The sequence below is a fragment of the Miniopterus natalensis genome, chromosome 17 (assembly GCF_054644295.1).
Source record: "Miniopterus natalensis isolate mMinNat1 chromosome 17, mMinNat1.hap1, whole genome shotgun sequence".
Classification (NCBI taxonomy): domain Eukaryota; kingdom Metazoa; phylum Chordata; class Mammalia; order Chiroptera; family Miniopteridae; genus Miniopterus; species Miniopterus natalensis.
Window position 1 is genome coordinate 30099478 of NC_142097.1, and position 21200 is coordinate 30120677.

General features: G+C 39.5%; 1 protein-coding gene across 1 annotated transcript in view; it reads left to right on the forward strand.

Moving 5' to 3' along the window:
- The window catches only part of STXBP4 (syntaxin binding protein 4), a 113445-nt gene that overhangs the window by 72584 nt on the left and 19661 nt on the right, over positions 1–21200 (forward strand). The window lies entirely within an intron of this gene.

Sequence of the window (21200 nt, forward strand, 5' to 3'; positions counted from 1 at the left end):
ACGGCCTCCCCGGGTGCCACTGCAGCAGTTACCCAGAACCCGTCCACCGAGTAACTGAGTGAGGGAGGTCTCGGGGGTAGACTGCAGAGGACAACAGTCGAAGGAGACAAAGAAGTAAAAATGATGCTGAATTTTCCAGCCTGGATAATTGAACGGTGGTAGAACCCTCAGAAGTCACAAGTAACTCAGAAAGAAAGACAGATTTGGGAGAGAAGACAGACAAGTTCTAAAGCTATTCTCTTAGACATTTGGAGGGAGATTGGGAGAGGGCCGGGACCGGAGGTGTTTAGGGGATGATTTCTGCTGTTCTGGCAGTCGAAGCCCAGATATTACAGAGAGAAGATGTGACAGGGAAAGAAGGAAGCCCTTTGGGGACAGCTCAGAGGAAGATGTGCCAGGTGGAGAGCGGTCAGTATGCTAGGAGTAGAAATGAAAATAGATTATTGGGAGATTAAAAAAAAAAAAAAGCCCAGGGAGAAGAGAATTTCACGGAGTGGGTGGTAAGCAGGCTAAGTGCTGATAACAAGAGCACAGCATGTGAGAAACACTGGCTGCGGTCGTAAGCATTTGTGACCTTCAAGAGAGGTGCTCCCGTAGAGGGGTGAGGGCAGAAATACATTTACACCAGCCCTGTCTTGAATGCTAGCTTAATGTTTCTCCCATGATTCGTAAGGCATTTCAGCATCTCTTAGGCCCTTCTGGTCATTTTGTAATTATCAGTTACCTAACTCTAGTTTAAAAGGTGTAGGATTAAGGGGAAAGGTGTCGGAGGAAGTTGAACGGCGTCTATACTGATCCTACAACATATGTAGAAGTTACTTAGCTTAACAAATCCCTGCCTGTGCCCAGGGTCCTGTGACCTGCTAGCGAGGGCCGCGGTGTGCTCTGATAACTATCAGCAAAGTGTCATCTAAGCGTGTGCACAGTTCTTTCTGAACTGAGAAGTGCTGAGATAAAAGGGAGCATGTCACTTAGGCCGGCAATGTGTTTATTTTGTTGTCTGCCGGCATAAAAATGTGCTAAACTTTATTTTCGTTATTGTGAGAAGATCCAAAAAGGGAATAAATAAGCAGGAAAAACTGCTTATACTTCGCCACTGAGACAGTCATTGTCTGCATTTTGACTTATTTACTTTCAGCCTTTATTTCTGTTTTTTAAAACTTTTGTGTTACTTTTTATATAATGGGAGGAGTATAGGGCCCGCAGCACGGGCTCAAGAATCAGTTTGCCTGGATTCAAATGCCACCTCTGCCTCTTGTGAGCAACACGAACTTGATAAGTTTCGTAACCTCCATGCCTCAGTCTCCTCACCTGTAAAATGTAGGAGCCACTAATTCTTTTATAAGCTTGTTTGTCCTAACATCTGGTCTACAAAACAGGGTTTATCCCATACTCTTTCCACCTTTCCGAACTTACCTGTTCTGTTTCCCCCCTGCCCCGGCCCCTCCCTGGAAGACTTTGCATTCCTGTGTTATTTTATCTCTCGTTTTTCCTGATATTCTGTGCTTTCTCCATTTGTCTGATACGCTGAGACTGTTTACAGAGGTCATCTAGGTTGGGAGCCACGTCTACTCCCAGAGACTGGGCTAATATGAGCAACCGAGGAGCCCAGTTAAGGCTTATACTTACCTATCGTGGCCTTAAAGTTGCATTGCACCGCGCGCCCACATTTAAGTCAGATATAGCCTGGGTCTGTTCTGAAACAAAAAAGGGTAATAAACTAACTAAAGCATTTGCTCATCTGAATTAGCGTTATTATCCTGAAAAGCCATTAACCATGCAACTACAATCAAATCACTGGGTGGGCTGTTAGCACTAACATGCCCCTTAGGGTAGCCACATTACAACCATGTGTCTGTGTGCCGACTGTTGGGACAGAAACATTTCTAAGACTAGGCTAAATGGGAACTGCTTAAGTAATAGAGGACCCAAGGGAAAACAGTCTCCTTTGGTTTACCTCGGAAAACGATTAGCATTTATTTTCAGTATCTTTAAAGAAAGGGAGATTAAGAAAGATAGCCTTGTTAGCCTCTTGGTGAAAATAATTGGTCCAATAGCATCAAGACAGAACATGGTCATAAAAGATGTAGCCCCTCTCTCTTGGATCCATTACTGAAAACAAATGTAAGCTCTGAGCTCTCCCCATTGAACTCATTGGGTCCCTTCGGTATGGCAGTCATAATTCTCATTTCCTAGAGCCAATCTTGATTTTGAGTGTTTTGGCACCCTCTTAATTACACTGCCTATTTGGGGCTCAGAAAAAAAATAGGTGAAGTATCTATAATATCCTTTCTTTCTGAGCAAGGTTTTGGTCAACCTTAGCCTTTATTGAAAGCATCTTAGCTCTGTCCTGGGGCTGCAGTATAGGTCGTTATCCAAGGTGGATCTGCCTTTACCCATAAGGTACCTACCGACAAGGTTCTGTGAAGTGCATCACTATGCTTTGGGTTGGACAGTTTTTATAAACATCCAAATGCTGTTGTTTTATTGCTCGAGAGGACGGTGAATTGACATTAACGTAAGGAAACAGACTGCCACAGGGTTTTCTAAGTATCTTGCAGTAAATCAACCTTCAAAGACTTCCCTAGGAAACACATTGGCTCTTTTTAAAAATATAAATGCAACTCATTAAACATAGTTCTTAAATCATCTAGCTCTCTTTTCTAATCCAAAGATAAGGAAAAGATATCAGTTGTCAGTATGTAATACGACTTCCTAGAGATCTACACGACAGAGCCGGGATGCTCTTCATCCACTGGCTGCCAGTTTCATGTTCTCTGTGTTTTCCTTTGTTAGGAGTTGACTTAGAGGAAGGTTGCATTTGTGCGGCAGCTTGACCCAGCTCCTCATCTTGAAGAATGACTAATTATGTATTCCTTCACAAGTAGAAGCGAAAATGTTGTTTGTGTATTTTCTGAGTTTTTAACTACACACTCTTTTTATTCTTGGGAGTAGAAACCACTGTTTGTTTTCTATTTAATGAAAGGCAATGACACAATTATATTAAAATAAGCTGTTCACTAGACTAGTTGACTCTACTGCAGTCATAGTTTTTAAAAAATATTTATCTAATTACCTTTATTTTATTTTTAAATTTTTCTTTTTTTCAATTACAGTTGACATTCAGTGTTCTATTAGTTTCAGATGTACAGCATTGTGGTTAGACATTTATATAACTTAGGAAGTGATACCCCCAATCGATCACAGTTTGAAATAGTTAATTCCTCAGCAGGGTTCTGCAAGTAATAAGTGAATTTGAGCTCAGTTCTAAAGCAGTTGCAGAGGGAAGCAGACCTACATAATGAGAACATCTGTTAGGATGTACAGATGTCATCTTCCAGCACTGAAGATTATTTTTTAAATTTACAACTCAGGAGTCAAATCTGAACTAATCAGAAATGATTTATGTCCTAGGTTTAACCACAGTGAGAAATGACAGAGTAAGACTTCTTCAATTCTATTCTGAATTGTTAATGAAGGTTTTACTTTAGTTTGGGTCTCCTACCTTAGTCTGGGTACTTTAATATAGAAGTAAAGACAGATTCCAGGAAATAATGCCTTGTTCAATTGTTTATATTTAAATGAAAACATCTGAGCTACTTTATGTCTCAAGGACTAAACGTTTAATGAAACATACACATTTGTAAACACAATTTTTAAAATGCTCAAAGGAAATATTACCATTTTCCAAAGACTGATAAATGTTCTCCAAACACTGCTGGGGAGTATAATTGCATCTGAGAACACAGCTTAAATATTTTATTGGCAAAGCATTTCGTGGTGTTTGTGTTATTTCCAAAGTCCATCAGTGCCTAGATCACAGCACACAGATAATATGTTTACCATAAAACACATTCAAAGCATGAAGGCATGAAAATCTGTTGGCCTAGGCCCAGCAGCAAGCAGGCTCTCTCTTCTGTTTAGTTGTTGACTTACACATGACATGTCAGATTTCCCCATCTCAACTCCACTGCCTAGGATGCTTCAGAAACTTAATTGGTATTTAAAGCAGTTTTGAGATTTCCAGATAAAAGATTTCACACGAGCACAAATTTCATTATCTGACTTTCTGTCTAGTGGCTGCTCTTAGTGCACACTGAGTATAAACTTCCTCGAATGTGAAGGTAACATATTAAGACTGGGGAGAGGTCAAAAAGCACGATTATGGTTATAACTGGTTATAATGTACGTTAACCAAGTGTAGTTACGAAGCAGTTAATTGTTAACTTTCTCTTAAGCATGATTTTCTTATTTGAGTAGAAGGCAAACAAACATTGGGCCTTTGTGCTCTCTGGTTATAGCAGTGCTGTGTTATGTGACCTAGATTTCAGGTCCCCGTAGTGTTTCCTGCATAAAACCAATGTATTCCCTTTCTGCACACCTACCGCTCATCACCATATATGAGTCAGCTACATAGAGGCACTGTGTAAAGTTTTTAATCAAAACCTTTTGTTAATGAAAAACAAGTACACAGTGCTATTATAACGCAGATGAGCTAATAAGCTAACTATAATTATGAATCTTTCTAGAGGGAAATTTCTCAGGAGGTAAATATTTAAAGATTCACTCTTAAGGTGTGCTTTTTTTACTATGCTTTTTTATATACATACAGAAATTTATTTCTATGCCTGATGTAATGTTAGAATTCTTGGTAGGCAGAAACCGTGACTCTCTAATTTGATACTGTACTAAACAAATATTTTTAATCTGTTCTCTTCAAAGAATCATTTCTGTGAGTACATCTATTATAATCTCACTTTTTAAAAAAAAAAAAAAGTATTTACACTCTGGAAAGCGAACAGCTGTCCAGTTCTGTCATATAATAAATGATATGGAAGATTTCAGCCATACTATAGCCTTTTCTCTTGGCTCAACCCTTACTATGAAAAAGACTAATTATGAAATTTTTCCTCTGTAGCCCATTTATATTTGATGGCGACCAAAGGTCTTAAGGTGACCACTATGCTATAACATGACTCAGGAAACTGGACAGATCTCAGGTTACTTCACTGAACTTACAGCACGTGGTCAAGGCTTCCCAGCCAACACTCTGGCTTTGACTAAACAGCACAGCCCTCATTTAAGAATTACGCATCTTAGAGAAACAGGTCTATCCAAATTGGCTGCACTGATAGTCAGAAAATAAAATGATCCTATCAGCTGTATCTAAATAGCATCAGACATCTGTCTTACAAGTGAAATACTGACTCATCTACTGAACAGTTTGTTTCCAGAAGTACAGATGTTTACATTTTGTGGGCAAAACAACTGAATGATTGATTGAATGTATTGGAGTTGTTACCATAGTCTCAGAGTATTACCTCGAAGCATTCATCTTTAGGGTCTACTCTCCCTCTTAATCATGTCACTTCCCTTCCGCCCTCCCCTCCCTTCCTTTTTTCAGCAAGTACTGATTAGTTCGGACTCTGTGTCAGGCACTGTGTATTGAGTGGGGGAGTGAACAGGTGGCGTTCCCCGGGGGGGGGGGGGGGGTACACTTGGTGGGGAGTAATTGGACTTCTCAAAAAGTTTAATTATATGCTTACAAATTATAGTGAGTGTTCTAAAGAACAGGAATAAAGTGTTATTTATTCAGCCATCAGTTTTGAAGGTCTACTGTGTGTCAGGCATTTTGCTAGGTTCACAGTAGACAGGGATGGACGAGACAGCCTGGTTCCATTCTCAGAGAGCTTATGGTTTAGTTGGGGAAACAAACAACAGGAAAACAATTAGATATGTGATTTCAAGCTTAGCATGTGCTCTCTGTGGCCGTCGTGCACGTGTTGCTCCGGTAGCAACAGAGGAAGGGTCAGGGTTGTTGCTCTGCACGGTCACCTTCAAGACTTGAAAGGTGACTGGGAGCCAGCCAGCCACCCGTGGAGCAGGGAGAGTGCACTGCAGGCTGAGGCAGAGGGCTGCCTGCTCCGAGAAACAAAAAGGGGCCAGAATTGATGCGTTTAGTGAGAGGGGAAGATTTCAGGGAGGGTCAGCTTTTGAGAAATCGGACCTACTTTTGGAAAAATTAAGTATAATTTGTCTGTGAAACATCTAAGAGGAGCTGTTACTGGGAAGTTGCTTAGACTAGTCTGGAGTCAGAAGAAAGGGCTGGGCTGGCCAGATTTGAGAGCCATTGGCACATGTAGGGTTTCTAACGCTGAGAGTCCTGACATCCCCTAGGATACGAATGTAAGTAGAAAAATGAAGGGATCCAAGACTGTACCCTGAGAACACTTAGAGGTCCATAGAGAAAGAAGAAAGTGGACTAAAAGGAGTGGCCAGAAAGATACATGGGAAATAGGGCTAGTGTAGGATTGTGGAAACCAAGAAAAACCGAATGGTTTTGAAAGCATGCTTTTGAATAGTTAAGTGATTGTCATAGTAGATAGTAAAATTATTAAACATAATTCTCAGTAAATTATGAAAGACTCTGTATCTTTATTTTTTAGAACCACTTTCTCCAAAAAGTAGAAACTACCTTAATTATGTTAACTGAGTCACTCCAGCCTCTCCCTAAAGCAAGCTGCTCTGCAGGGGTGGTGTCTGCCCCTCACAGGCCTCCTCTGCTGCCCTGCACTTAACTGGTACCAGTTAAAGTGTATTACCAGAGAGTCGGTCGTTTTTGTTTGCAAAATGATTAATGCCAGATGTACTTGCTAGTATAAATTAATTGTATAATTTGTAATGTGATGAAATATGAATGTCGGGGGGGAAGGTGTTTTTAGAAAAACTAAGTTGAGTGCTCTAGAGAGATTTCATAAAGGTGAGCTAGTAATGCTGCTAACTCGATGGGAGGGAATCATGTGTAAAAGATTCTGGGGAAGTTATAAAAGCCTACAAGAATTCAGATCTTAGATTGTTTCATAACTGTTCTTAATTCTCAGTCTACTTTAAAGAAACCGAAACTGGAAATGATAGCTGATGCATTCTGTGTGTGGTTTGTGCAAGAACAATACAGACTCCTAATCAGAGGACTAATCAATGAAGAAAAGACTTTGGCCTAATAAAAACTGACAAATGAATATATATTTATGTTTTGACTTAAAGTAAAATGGATAAATACAAGTACATGAAATAAAAATATATCCGCTATCTTATACTCCCTATATATATATATGCTACCTTCCTGACGGTTAATATTCTACTGTAGCCAAGTATCTCTGTATCCAGTTCCAGCATACATCAAGTACAGGACCATTTTTCCTAGAGTAAGGACCACTAGCCTTGTAAGCTCCATGCCCTCAGGGTTGCATCAGCTAAGAGGAGGCACTGTTTTCTAGCCCTTGCACATGGGGGGAAGGCCATTCTCATCCCAGAATGGAAACTTTTTATCTAGTTTTTGCCGCCACCACAGCAAGCAGTGGCTCTGTTTTCATACATGTTAGGCTTCCCTTCTGTTTCCTTCCTTCCAACACTAGGACTCTGAGTGAGCAAATGAAAGGACACGAATTAAATATTCAATTCAGAAAATTGGAAACCAACTTTGAGGAAGACGCAGCACCCTCAAGGAGTTAGCAGCCTTCGGGAAGAGAGAGTAAAATAACTGTGCAAATTCTCACAAAGTGAAGTCAAAGATGTTAAATATTTTATGAATGATACTAATAGAGGGAAATTGTTTTAAAATCAGGAAAGCGTTTATAGAGAATAAATCACTTAGGATTTGGCTCTGAGAAATTTTGAATGGCAGTGATGGAACCAAAAGGAAGTTGGGCTGCATGGGAGATAAAGGTAGACTGTCATAATTTTAAAAGCACTCAAAGAATTATGAGATGCAAGATTGAAACAGACATCTCATTATTTATCCAACTATAAGCAGCCACAGTCTTGAGAAAATATCTCAACATGAATTATTAACTCTCTATCCATTTGCACTGATGCCCAAGGGTCCCCAAGATCTCAGACACACTCATCCTGACAAACCTGGTACCTTAATATATTAATTAACCTAATCCACCCTCCTATTGTCTGTCTTACTGCGTTTGTCATCTGTGGCAGACTCAGTGTTTGCCCTACCAGGTTGTCACATTCAAAACTGTGAAGTCAGACATTTCTTTTTTTGCACCTCCTGCATCTGGGGGTATACACACAGCACATTTCTGGTCAATGAGATATGAAGGAAAGTCTGCTTAGAAACTTCTCAGCAAACTTTTAAGTATGGATAGGAACGCATGGAGCTGGGACCAGCTCTTTTTCCTTCCTGCTTGCCTTCAGTATGGATAGATGTCTGCAGCTCTGGAGGCCTTTCTGCAAATACAAGGTTACACTAAGGATGCAGTAGAAAGAGAGAGAGAGAGAACCTGGGGCCTTGATGTTACTGGTGAGCAAGCTCCAGGCTCCTTGAAAATAAACCAGTGTTTGTTTGCCACCACCACCACCCCCCTCCAGCTGGGTAGTCTGTCACTTTCACCTGGAAGCAGTCCTAATATGCCTCATTTTTTTCTAAATTTGTCCAGGCAATATTGCTTTTTAAAAAAATCTGTAACTGGGTCTTGCTTCGTGGGATATGAATAGTTAACAAACCATTGCTGAACATTTATTATGCACCAAAGACTGTGCTGTGTACCGGAAAGTGATACAGAGATAAATGAGATAGAGTCATCGCCCTCAAGGAACTCATGTTTTACATGAAAGAGTGTAAGTGCCGTGATAGAAACTGGTACAAACCACAGAAGCACCACAGGGCAGGGGAAGATGAACTCTGCCAAGGAAGCTGGGGCAGGATGCACAGAGGAAGCACCGTTTAAGCTGGTGCTGGGTTTGGAGCAGGAGTTCCATGCGGCAGAGAAGGGAACAGGGACTCTGGGCAGAGGGAGCAGCCTGTGAAACGCGGCGATGAGCCAAGGAGCATGGTCTATGTTGGGGAAAAGCTTGAGAGTAGTCGGAACATTTTAAGTTTTCTTTTTTTATTCAGGTATGACTATATTTTAAAAATTAAGATAGATTTTACTCCATACAGCTAGTTGTACAATTCATAGAAGGTAGTTCATTTAAATTCTATCCAGTTTGAATTTATAAAAATATTAACGTGAGCCAATCAGAAGCTTATCTCTGGATTGTAAACTTACTATTTCGATTGTGTATTTATGTATGATTTCTTAAGCAAATTAAAACATTAGAGTTAGAAGGGGAATGCTTAAAGTAAAATAAACTTATAAGCACCTATGAAGCATTTATTTCACTATAAATAAAGTTTTTAGTTACAGATATTTTATCCCATCGCTAAGATATATCCTTAATGATCATTATCTTAAAGTGTACTTGAAAGTAGGAAACTAAATTTTTTAAATTCAAAAATCTCAAGAATTCACCAATTTCTCTTCTTCGTGCTACTGTTTTATTCAGGTTTATGAGTTTATATGTCTTGTGTTTATTTGTTATCCCTCTTTGTTGTTGTTGTTAAAGCAGAGACACAATTTTGAAAAGTTTGCTCCATCTCCAGCCCCAAAACTTGCATTGCTCAGGGACCCCAATTTCCAACATAGTACTTTGGAAGCTTTTCTTTTTGTTCAGTAACCTGTTAAGATAATTAAATGAAAGGGAAAATAATCACTCTGGGGCCTTCCTAGAGCTAAATACGACAGTATACAGTTAAAGGGAGAGCTGGCAGAATTGGCACCTACCTTACTTGGAATGGCTGTGTATATCCATCAAACCAAATCAATATATAGAAATAAAAATGACTGTTCATGATGGCATGAAAGGCTTCATCCTGAATATTAGAAATCATTATCATCACTGGTCAAATGACAGTTCTCATACATCTTAGCTTTTAATAATAGAGGTGATCTTTACTACGTGCTGCCAGATGGAGAGAAGGGATAAAAGAGAGCTGGTATGCAGAAATGAAATATTGTGACCTATTGTTACCAGAACAGACCAACTGATCACAACAGCAGGCAGCAATAAACGAGAGCGAGAGAAGAATAGGGTAAAATGAGAAATATGACTTAAAATTCTAGTGGATTATATACTCCTAACTGTACTCAGTGCTCCCTAATTTGTGTTAAGTAAAATACCTATTATTTGATAATGATTAGTTACTACTCCAAGCCTAGACTGTGCTGGGTTGGGTCAAGCTAAACCAATCTAAACAAATAACAAGATCCAAGGCCAGGTCACCTTGGACAGATATTATCAAGGGTATTTATCAAGGGTATTTGGGTGAAAAGGGAAGTGAGAAGAAAGTAAAAGCATTATATGGGGAACCTGGGGGGTAAGATGGAAGTCTAAATGATAGGACAGGCTACCAAGGGGGTGGGTGGGTGGGTGGGTGGGTGGCTGGGGGGGGGTGTGTGTGTGTGTGTGTGTGTGTGTGTGTGTGTGTGTGTGTGTGTGTGTGTGTGTGTGTGTGTGTGTGTGTGTAACAGGCTACCAGGGTGTGTGTGTGTGTGTGTGTGTCTGTGTGTGTCTGTGTGTGTGTCTGTGTGTGTGAACATTTTTAAAATAACATAAAAACCATAGGCTAAAATTGTTTTAGAAACATTGTTTGCCCACCAACCTCACAACAGATTTACCCAATGTGCTGAGTTTAGCCCTCAAAACAAATGTTTTTATTGTACTGATTGGCAGATTTTATTTTCTGAGTTTAAGATGTTTTATAAAGAGTATGAATTCATCTTTGTGTAGTCAAGATAAAGTAATTCCATCAAGTAACCTGATATACCAGTGTACACGTTTGAGTCCATTTTTATGGCTATATTAGTCATCTTGGGCTGCCACAACAAAATAGCACAGATTTGGTGGCTTAAACAGCAGAAATTTATTTCTCACAATTCTGGAATCTGAAAGGTCCAAGATTAAAGTAACAGCAAGGTAGGTTTTATGCTGAGGCCTTTTGGCTTGTAGCCAGCCACCATCTCTGTGCGCTCACAGGACCTCTTCTTTGTGCAGGCATGGGAAGGGAGGGAGAGGAGAGTGGGGTGCTCTCTGGTGTCTCTTCTTATAAGGACAGTAATCCTATCAGATCAGGGCCCCACCCTTATGACCTGATTTAACCTCAATTACTTTCTTAGATGTCCCCATCTCCAAATACAGCCACACTGAGGGTTAGGCCTTAAACATATGAATTTTGTGGGCATACAAACATTCAGTCCATAAAAATTAGCAAACTGTTAAGCAGGCAGTAATTAGTAATTGAGAGTTAAAACACTATCTACAGTTGAAAGAGAGGTCTGAGTACCCCGTTTTACAGTCTGTACAGAAGTTGTTCTTTGAGCATTTTTGCAGAGTAGCGTTATGGGTGATCACTAGATTACAAGTGGCATTACTCTTTCCCTATAATTAACTTTGTGACAAAACTTTTTAACTTTTTATGGCGTCAGTCTCTAATATGAAACATCAGACAATTGAATAGATTCCTAAAATCTCTTTCCGCTAAAAAATTCTGTGATTCCAGTATGGCTGACAGACTAACCATCTGCAAAAGTCCAATTATAAACCCTGGGCAAAATATAAAAACAACAACCTAAAGCCTCTGGAGAGTGAATAAAATAAGACAGGTTTTGGACATTAGTCAAACCTTGGAAAAAGGGACTAACATGGGATATGCATTTGGGGCTGGGGCTAGGGTAAGGCAAACAAGGCCCCCAAGGTGCCTCACTCTAAAGGAGGCACTCACTCTTTAGTGCTGACTCTGCACTTGCATGAGCCTGAGGGTTAGCGCCTCCTTAAAATTTTGCACCCTGGACACCTCATTTGACTCACCTCACTCCAAGGCCTGTTAGGACCCATGGGGTGGTAAAAAACTGGTAACCTGTAGAACTAGAAGATGAAGTTTGAGGCAACCACTCACTAATGGAAGGCCCAGAGAGGAGAATAGCCGGATACAGAGTCCCCCCAAATTCTGTGTCTGAACTTGACCCAAGTGTCCTGCTGACCCCAAACTACACATGTGCAGGGAAAATTGTAACAGCTCAGTCAAAGGTGGGGTGTCGGGGAGCCAAACTGAGGTTTGAACCACTGCCCAAGAGATGAAGCTTATAGCTTGAGTCCAACCAAATAAATTTCCTGCTAAAAGAAAAATTCCAACTCTTCAGAGTGATATAAGAGAATCCAGAATGTCTACAATAAACATTATTTCCAGAATATAAACCAACATTACTCAGTGTAAAAAGGAAAATATGACCATTCTCAAAAGAAAAGGCAATGAGCAGAGACCATTCCTCAAAGGCCCAGATGTTGGACCAAGGACTTTAAAGTGCTTTTTATAACTGTGTACAATGAAGTAAAGGAAAATATATTCACAGTGAATGCAAAGCTAGAATATCTAAACAGAGAAATAGAAATCATTTTTTAAAACTAAATGGAAATTCTAAAAGTATAAATTATAATATTTTTTAAAATTAGAACAGTGATGGCCTCTGAGGGAATGGTAGTAGGAATAAACTAGAAAGGGAGGATGGTAATGTTTTATATCTTGATAGTGTTTGAAGTTACACAGATGTAGACATTTGTCAGAATTCAGTGAATGTGCATTTAAGATTTGTGATGTAAATTTGACATCAAAGGAAAAAATTCTGGATAGGCTTCCAAATGAAGAAATCTCTAAATAAGAGACCTGCCTACAGTTGGACAAAGAGAGTCTGGCACATGGTTGCTGTCTTTGAAATTCATTTGAAAGTGGTTATTGAGTGAACATATTCCATAGTGATATGCATTACAGGTAGAAAGAACAGCACCTGAAAAAGGATAGAGGGAAAGAAGTCAGGAGTATGTTCAGGAAATAGCTCGGCGACTAGGCAATAAGTAGGTTATTATGAACAGAGCTTCTGTGAACATCCAAGTATGTGTCTTTCTGTAGATGTGTATTTTGAAAGGGCCTTGAATACCACGCTCTGAATTTTTTTTTTAATTTTTAAATGGTAATCAACTATACTGTGAGAACTAATATTCTATGCAGAGGGAAAAAAACAAAGTTCCAATCATTTGTATTTGTGTTTGTAACTCCTTGATGTAATCAGTATTGAGTTTATCTGCATGAAAGCTGTTATTAGAAAATTTTGCCTGCTCTGTAAGGTGTTTTTATTGCCTTTATTAATTTTTTTTGAAATGCATTTAATAAAAATTTGAACAAATCTTAAAGACAACTATCCAAAAGAAGTTTAATTTTTATATTTTTCAAATTTTACCTGAAAATAATGTGAGATCCTTAACAGACTTTCAGATTACCACAGTTTTCTTAAAAAATAAAAAAAAATTAAGACAAGACTGTTAACAGCAAAATGGTACATGATCAGGAACTAGCGATGTTTAGAACTGCATTATTTACCCTCAGGGTAGGAAACATAAGTGATCTTGATTTAATTTCATCTGGTCTGTGTGACGGCATTTCTGAAGTTGCATGTCTGTTGCCCCTCCACTACCCTGTTGTCAAAATCCACAAATAACAGTTGTACAAATATTTGTGAGAAGGTTCCCCTGATGAGTACAAAAAACTTAAAACAACAAGAAAATTTCAAATATGTGCCGGATTCACTGAACCATCGGCCTTCAAGGGAGGCAGATTTCTGCAGTCAGTCAACAAGTGTTTCCTGAGTGCGCACATGTGTATGTGAAGCACTGTTCTGGATCTGGTGGCCACTCTGTTAGGCCTTAGAAGTAGGCAGTCAACAAATGTGAGCAGAGAAAGCGTAGAGTAGAGTTTCTGACACCCAGGGTCTGGGCAGGTAAGGAGCCAGAGGCACTGATGAGAAGGTCTCCCACCATGCTGGGCAAGGGGGAGGGAGATTTTGACCAGCTGTGTCAGGGATAGCTTGGATGAGATGCCAAATCAGATTGAGAGATGGGATCTGGAGATGGGAGTCCACTATCTCCAACCCCACTTTACCTGCCCAACTTCATGGTGCCTGAATTTTATTTGCTATAATCCTTTTCATGTATTCTCTCTCTCTAGTGCTTTTTTTTTATGAGGCTTATAATTATACATACAACTGTAAGATTTCATAGCCAGTTTAGTTAGGAGCAGTAAGCATTTTTAAATCCCTTTATCATCTTTCCCTGCCTCCCAGCCTCTGATTCGCTTGCTTCCTCCCTTCTCTTTTCCATCCCCCTTCCTCCTCTTCATTACTTTCCTTCACCACAGGATCAAACACAAAGCTGTTTTTTTATTGGGGGGAAAAGTTTAGAGTTCTACGACTAATTTAAATTGTAGATTATGTTGATATTTTATATGTCTCCTTTAAAAACACTGAAATTAGTTATGAAGTTCTTTTTATTTGTATGTGGCCTTTGATGTATTTTCATCAGTGACATTTCCCTTCCTAGGGACAAAAAAAAAGTGCCCCACCTGTGACAATACATGAGATAAATAATATGAGCCTTGTGGAAGGCAGAATTCTAAGATGGCCCCCCAAGCTCCAGGACCCTGCTGCACACTTGCGTATTGCCAGTTATTCAACCAGATACCAATTGAGGTGCTACTGTGAAGAGATTTTGCATATGTATTTAACTGACCTTCAGATGGAGATTATCCACAGAAGACCTTCAAATCTGAGTCTAGAAATCAGACAGAGAAGTCAGATTGGAAGCCTGAGAGAGCTAATGACATTCTGTAGAGATACTCATGAAGACACCTTAAGACATACTGATTTCTCTATAGTGTGAATCAAGCATTTTGGCCTAGTTAACGAGCTGCTGTACCTATTTAAGTCTGATCTATTATGCTCAGGCAACCTGTTAGTTGCTGACAAATAGTGGTGTTCATTTTGGACTACCCAGCATATCGCTGTTCCTCCAGTGGAAATCAAGCTTGCCTAGCAGCAACTTTACCACCGCTGATCACTGAATCAGTTCTGAATGGAGTAGAAGAGAGAAGGTGCAGTTCATTTTTTTCCCTTCTGATAGGTCCTTTAATTCATGTTCAGCAACCACTGACCCTTTAATATCTTTGTTACTGTAATAACAGCAGCGCTTTAAAGAAATCCTGTTTATCTTTGTACACTAAAAGGAGTTAGGAAGCATGCACACACCATCCTCTCTTTAGGCTGAGCCTGCAGAGAGAAATCTCACTCTGGTGAGGAAAGCTCCAGCAGTTTTATGCAGTTACATCAGTGCACGGAATGAAGTCCATTGTATGTTATTGATTTTAAACAAAACAAACCTCAACAGATCACCACCCCACCCCACCCCCCAGCATTGCATAAGTGCCCAGAGACAACTGCCAATGAAATCCTACATTCTCGTCTTCAGTCTGGGTCACGAGATGAGAGTAAGTGGTGTGTAAGAAAGAACATTTAAGCTGGCATCTCGAATATCTGGACGTTAAAGTTCAAGGAAATGACCCCATGATTTTAACTAGGAGTAAAAGAACTCCAACTGTAAAATCACTGAGTTTTACATCTGTTGGGAAGAGAACTGTAGAAAAGGAATGTTAGCTTTTTGCCTCTGCTTGAGGGGGTATCAGTGTAGTATTTATTTGCCCCCAAACAGTGACAAGATAAAGAAGACTATGAACCACCAAATGATCTCTAGCAATATTTTTAACCAGATCATTCCTTGAATATATTACAGCTTTTAACTTCCTCAGTGAGTGACTTCTAACTAGAAATAAGATATCTAATTATGTTAACATTTTAACTTCTGAATTTGAGACATATAAATATTAAAAAAAAAATCTCCCTATATTTGGTTTTGTTTTTTTTTTTGCTTGTTCACATGATGTATGTAACCGTGTGGTAAAAAAATCAAGTCAGGGATCTAAAATTATGTCTGTTAATACAGTGTTTACACAAGTCTAATTTTAATGAGTATTTAAAGCACAGTTCAGGAAACCTGTATAGTTTTTAAAGAAATTATTTCCTTAGAAATTATTTTTCATATTTAAAATACTGCATTATTTGGTTATTTATAGGTGACAGCCAGTTTTAAAATCGGCACTACAGTTCAGACCTACAAATTAACTTGTACAGTTGTAAATCTGACATACAGTGTCTCAAAAATAGACTGCTTTGTGTTCACGGCTAAAAATCATTTCTATTCCTTTCAAAGGAGAGTTTCCCTGGGTAATAGTGCAGAAATTGGGATGTTGGGAGTTTTGTTTTCTTTTTTTGATGTTCTTCAAACAATTAGGCGAAAGTATTATTTGACCATTTTAAAATACTGATTGTTGGCAACGCAAGCAGGAGCTAGGGAAATGGAAACAGCGTGACAGTGGCTAAAAGCAGGGGCTGTACACAAGGTTGCTCCGGTCCAGACTGTGACGGCACCATTGATTTAGCAGGGTGATGATGGACAAGTTTCTTTTTGTTCCACTTACTGGTGCATTCATTGGTTGCTTCTTATATGTGCCCTGGCCAGGGATCGAACCTGCAATCTTGGAGTAGCAGGACGACCCTCTGAACAACTGAGCTACCTGGCCGGGGGGGCGGGGGGGGGCAAGTTTCATAAACCTCTTTATTCCTCAGTTTCCTCTCTATAAAATGAGGTTAATAGCACGTATTCCAAATAGTTGTTGAGAGGATGCAGTGAGTTAATATGTATCAAATACCTAGAAAAATGTCAGGTGCATAGAAAACTCTATGTAAAGATTTGACAAATACATACGTTATTGTTAGGGCAGTGATTCTCCACATCATTGAGAGCGGTTATCAGCTTCATGTAATCACCCATTGGACAAAATAGAATCTTATCCTTTGATGTTTGGAACATTCTGTCTCTTAGGACCAAGAAGCTAAAGGCGGGCTCCACAGTGGTTACGTTGGAACCGGCTTGCAAGATTTTTGTGAGCTGATTGTCAAACGTAGTCGTTATTAAAAATTAAAATGTTTAAGGTGAAAGTGAAATTATGTTAAAATAAATAGTAATAAATACTCAAGACTCACCACTTTCTATTTATTTTCCTGTTATCTTCGCTCCTGAGCTTATTTACATCTGTTATATCTGGGAATACTATATCATGGTGTACCACTGTGCATTTCTTCCCAACCCTGCAGCCAGTGGTGTCACATTAGTAGCTTAAAATTGGTCATGGTAGGAGTATTTACACCATGAAATCAGCAAATGATACACATTAGGGCTCCCCCTGCCAAGAGCTGGTTGTTAAACATTAACCATCGGGCCACTCAGCCAGGGCCAGAGTGTCCCGTTAGTTTCTGTTGTTGTTTTGCTGAGTGTTGTCATGGGTGAAATAGAGGCTGTTTTCCTATATTGAGCATCCAGATTACTCTCTGTCTGTAGAATCACAGGCCGCAAAGAAGTAGCCATTCTTTTGGGACTCTGAATGATGGTCCCCTTTTGTGTATCAGTGTATAGTGATGTGCTCTCTCCGGAGAGTCTCGTGGGAGCCCTATGAGCGAGGCAAGATGACTGCTGGTGCGGCGACTGTGCAGAGGAGAAAGTTGAGACTCCCCGAGGTTATTTTCCCATGGCTGTCCAATTTGTAATCGAGGAACATGACATATAGAATTAGATTTTCTGACTGCAGATAAAATGAAAATGACACCGTGGGATGAACCTCATAGTCCTTAGGACACTGAAATTATTGAGTTCATGTGCCCCATCTTTCCTCAGAGGGGCTTGGCACTCTTTGGCATTCCGTTCACCTGAGGTCAGCTCAGGCGAGGAACTCAGGCTCTGAGGAACTCAAAAAAACGTTAAGTAGTGCAGCTTTTCCCCACCTATGCTGGAAGCAACTTTCTCTCGCAGTTTTCTTCATCGAAAACAGGAACAGATCTACTGCTTCCTTTTTCAGAAACTTTCAAACAAGTTTGGCATGGCCTGCAAAACCATGCAGTCTGATTTGCCTGCCTCTCCATCCAAATCTCGTATCGCTCTCCCCCCACCCTCACTGCGCTCCCCAAACAATGATCACAAATCCGCAGTATGCCAGGCTCTTCCCCAGCCCAGAGCCTGTGCACGTGTAGTTGGCTCCACCTGCAGATTCCTTCCCGTCTGTACCCGGATAACTCCAGCTCCCCCAAAGACCCTTCCTTGATACTATACCCCCTATCCAACTTGGTGCATAAATTACCTCCTCATTTTTTTTCCACAGCTGGACAAGAGCCCATTATCTGGATCTATTGTTTTAATTTAATCAGTCCTCTTGATGGTTATTTAGATTAATTTTCATCTTTTGTTTTTATAAATAATAATCTTTTATATAAAGCATATCCAGAGGATAAATTCCTGGAGGATTTCTGGATTAAACGGTACATAGAGACAGTTCAGTGTTGTGGTTAAGAGTCCGGGCTGTACCTCTGCCAGCATGTGATTTAACCTTTCCCCATACTTGTAAAATGAACATAATACCAGTACCTCTCTTAGTATTGTCATATAGAGCTTAGAACAGTGCCTAGCACATAACCTCTCAATAAACATCAATTGTTATTATTAGTATTTAAGATTTTAGAGTTTCTGCCCGTAAATGTGTTATCAGTTTAAACCTCTGTCAGCATGAGAATGACTGCCTCTTCATACCCTCAGCACAGTGTCTCACTAAGCTACTTTTTAATCTTCGCTAACATGATGAACCTGAACTCTCCTAATAGTTTAATTAGTATTTCGCTTATTAAAAATAAAATTAAGTCCAGCTGGCGTGACTCAGTGGTTGAGCGTCGACCGATGAACCAGGAGGTCACGATTTGATTCCTGGTCAGGGCACATGCCCAAGGGTTGCAGGCTCGATCCCCAGTAGGGGGTGTGCAGGAGGCAGCCGATCAATGACTCTCTCATCGTTGATGTTTCCATCTCTCTCCCCCTCCCTCTCAATTCCTCTCTCTGAAATCAATAAACACTTTTTTTTTAAAAAAAAGAGTGAAGCTAAGCATATGTTCATATTAGTTTAAGTGCATTTGTACCCTGAGTCCTAACTGTTCCACATGTTTCACAGACTCCTGTTGGTCACTGACCTTTTTCTTGCTGATGTAGGAGTTCTTTATGTATGAGGGAGATGTGCCTTCATCTGTGCTGACTCAGTCTTTCATAGTATTTGATACTTTTTCTTCATAATACTTATTCCTATTTTTAATTATATCTTCATTTATTATTATTTTTAAAGCTCCATAAGATCAAGGCCCATGTTTTTTTGTTCCTCATTGTATATTGAACACCAATACACAAAGCTGAACACATAATAAATGATCAATAAATATTTAATGAATGGACCAAAAGTGACAAAGAGAATCTCAGTCCATAAGTAGAATTGGAAATTGGAAGGGAGCAATTTTGTATGGAAATGTGATGAGTTTGTTTTGGGATATTTGACATTTAAGCAACAGCCAGTGGTCTAAGTTGAATACGTACAATACTCTTACTTGGCAAGAGACTCACAAAGGTTTTGGATTCATCACCCTAAAGTGTTTGATTGGAAACAGATGATCTCAGATGGAGAGAATGTTCACAAACACTTCCAATCAGAAACAATTTCAAGTGGTTATAGTTGTTACAACAACTTTAAAACAAATCTGAAAATAAAAGGAAAATAGAAGCATTACCTATGTGCAAGTATAAAGATATGGGGAATGTAGAAAAAATTTAATGCCTTGGAACAATAATGATTGTTGAAAAGTAATTAGCTAATATGTCGTAATTATGCCCCAATTACTTATTGTGAAGAAAAGAAACCTTTATTAATGGAAAACTGAGTTCATCATAATCACATAAGCTTGTGGAAATCAAAAGTGCTTTTTTTTGTATAACGTAGACTACTTGGTTTATCAGTATATTCTGTTTTTCAGTTTAAAATTGGACATTTATTGTGTTTTCTATTACTGAAATGTCACCAACAGATAGTTACTTTCAATTTAGTCTCCAGGTCTGTTTTTTACAAATTATATTAACTGCATTTAAAAGAAGAACCCATTCAGTCTTTCAAAAAGAAATGCTTTTTTTTTTTTTTTTTCCAGAACAGAAAATTTGTTCTAAAATAAGCTATACATATTACTTAGTACACAGGAATATCTTGATGGCCATAGTCACCAAATAACCATTTGACTTAAATAGATCTGAATTGTTACCTTTAATAAGTCTATTGTGAAGTTGTAGACCCTGTTCAATAATTGTAAGAAAATCACCTGGGCAGGAATTCTATTCTGATGGCATAGGGAATGTGGTATCTCAATGTCAATCTCGATTTTCAAATGAGCCTGTGGATTAAAAAATGCTATCTTTAAAGTATACATTTTTTCTCCTTTTCATTAAAATCTGTGAGTTGAGAAATGAGAAGTATGGATATAATTGTGCTGGACAGACAAATAAATCATGTAGACAGAAGTCAGTCACATTAGGATGACTTTTGACTGAACGTCTAGCTGTCTTTGGCTTATTGATCAGAAGCCCTGGTATTTCTGGGCATTTTTGCCGTGAAAACAGGGCTTTTATGTACAGTCATCAGATCCTTCGCTGCCGATGAGGGGCTTGTCAGTGATGAATGAAGTGATCTGTAGCAAAGGCACAGACAACGTGAAGACAATAAGTCTGCTCGAACGGCTGCAGCAGCAGTATCACGGTCTGGCTGGCTGAGCACGTGCTGGCCATGGACCCTGGAGGAGCCCTGTGGTGTCACTTCTGGGGCTTTTAAGAAGCCAGTCAACTGCTTATGCTCAGTTCCCAGAAGTGCTCCTTTTCTACTTAATATAGGAACATTTGGTCATTGAGAGAGAAGAGAAACTCCTAGGTGGAAGGAAATAGTTATGAATTTTTGGCCAGGGTCTTATATTTCATACAACTTGTGTTAAAAGACTGGAGATGAATATAAAATAAAGCTTGTTTTGTTTTCCTTCATTACAAAAACATCCTTAGAGCCGTTCTCAAAGACCATTCTCTACAAAGCAGTGGTGATAGACTAAGGTTTTATTTCATTCAAATAGTCACAGTTCCTGCATTTTTGCCCTGCCTCCTGCTGAGACTTGGGTAAATGTAAGTCAGTGGTTTGTGGTTACAGCCAAGTAACTTTCTAAAGAAGGCTGCCTGAGCTCGGAGTCCGTTCTTTAGTGCGTTAATCTGTCTTATGCCTGTCAAAGGAGCTGTGATAAGTCAGTATCAAGGACAGAATCCAAAAGGTCAATTAAAATCCTGAGCGGTACTCAGGGATGGAGTGGAGGGGTGGAAACCATTGTGTTCTAGAAGGTTCTAATTGCAGTATCAGAGAAGGTGGCTGCCTCAGTATGGGCCTGTTCTCCTGGTGTAATGGGGACAAAAACGTACTCATTGACAGAAACAGGGCCAGAAAATTGCTTGCCCTCTTCAATCTGCATCTCTTTATAGCTGAC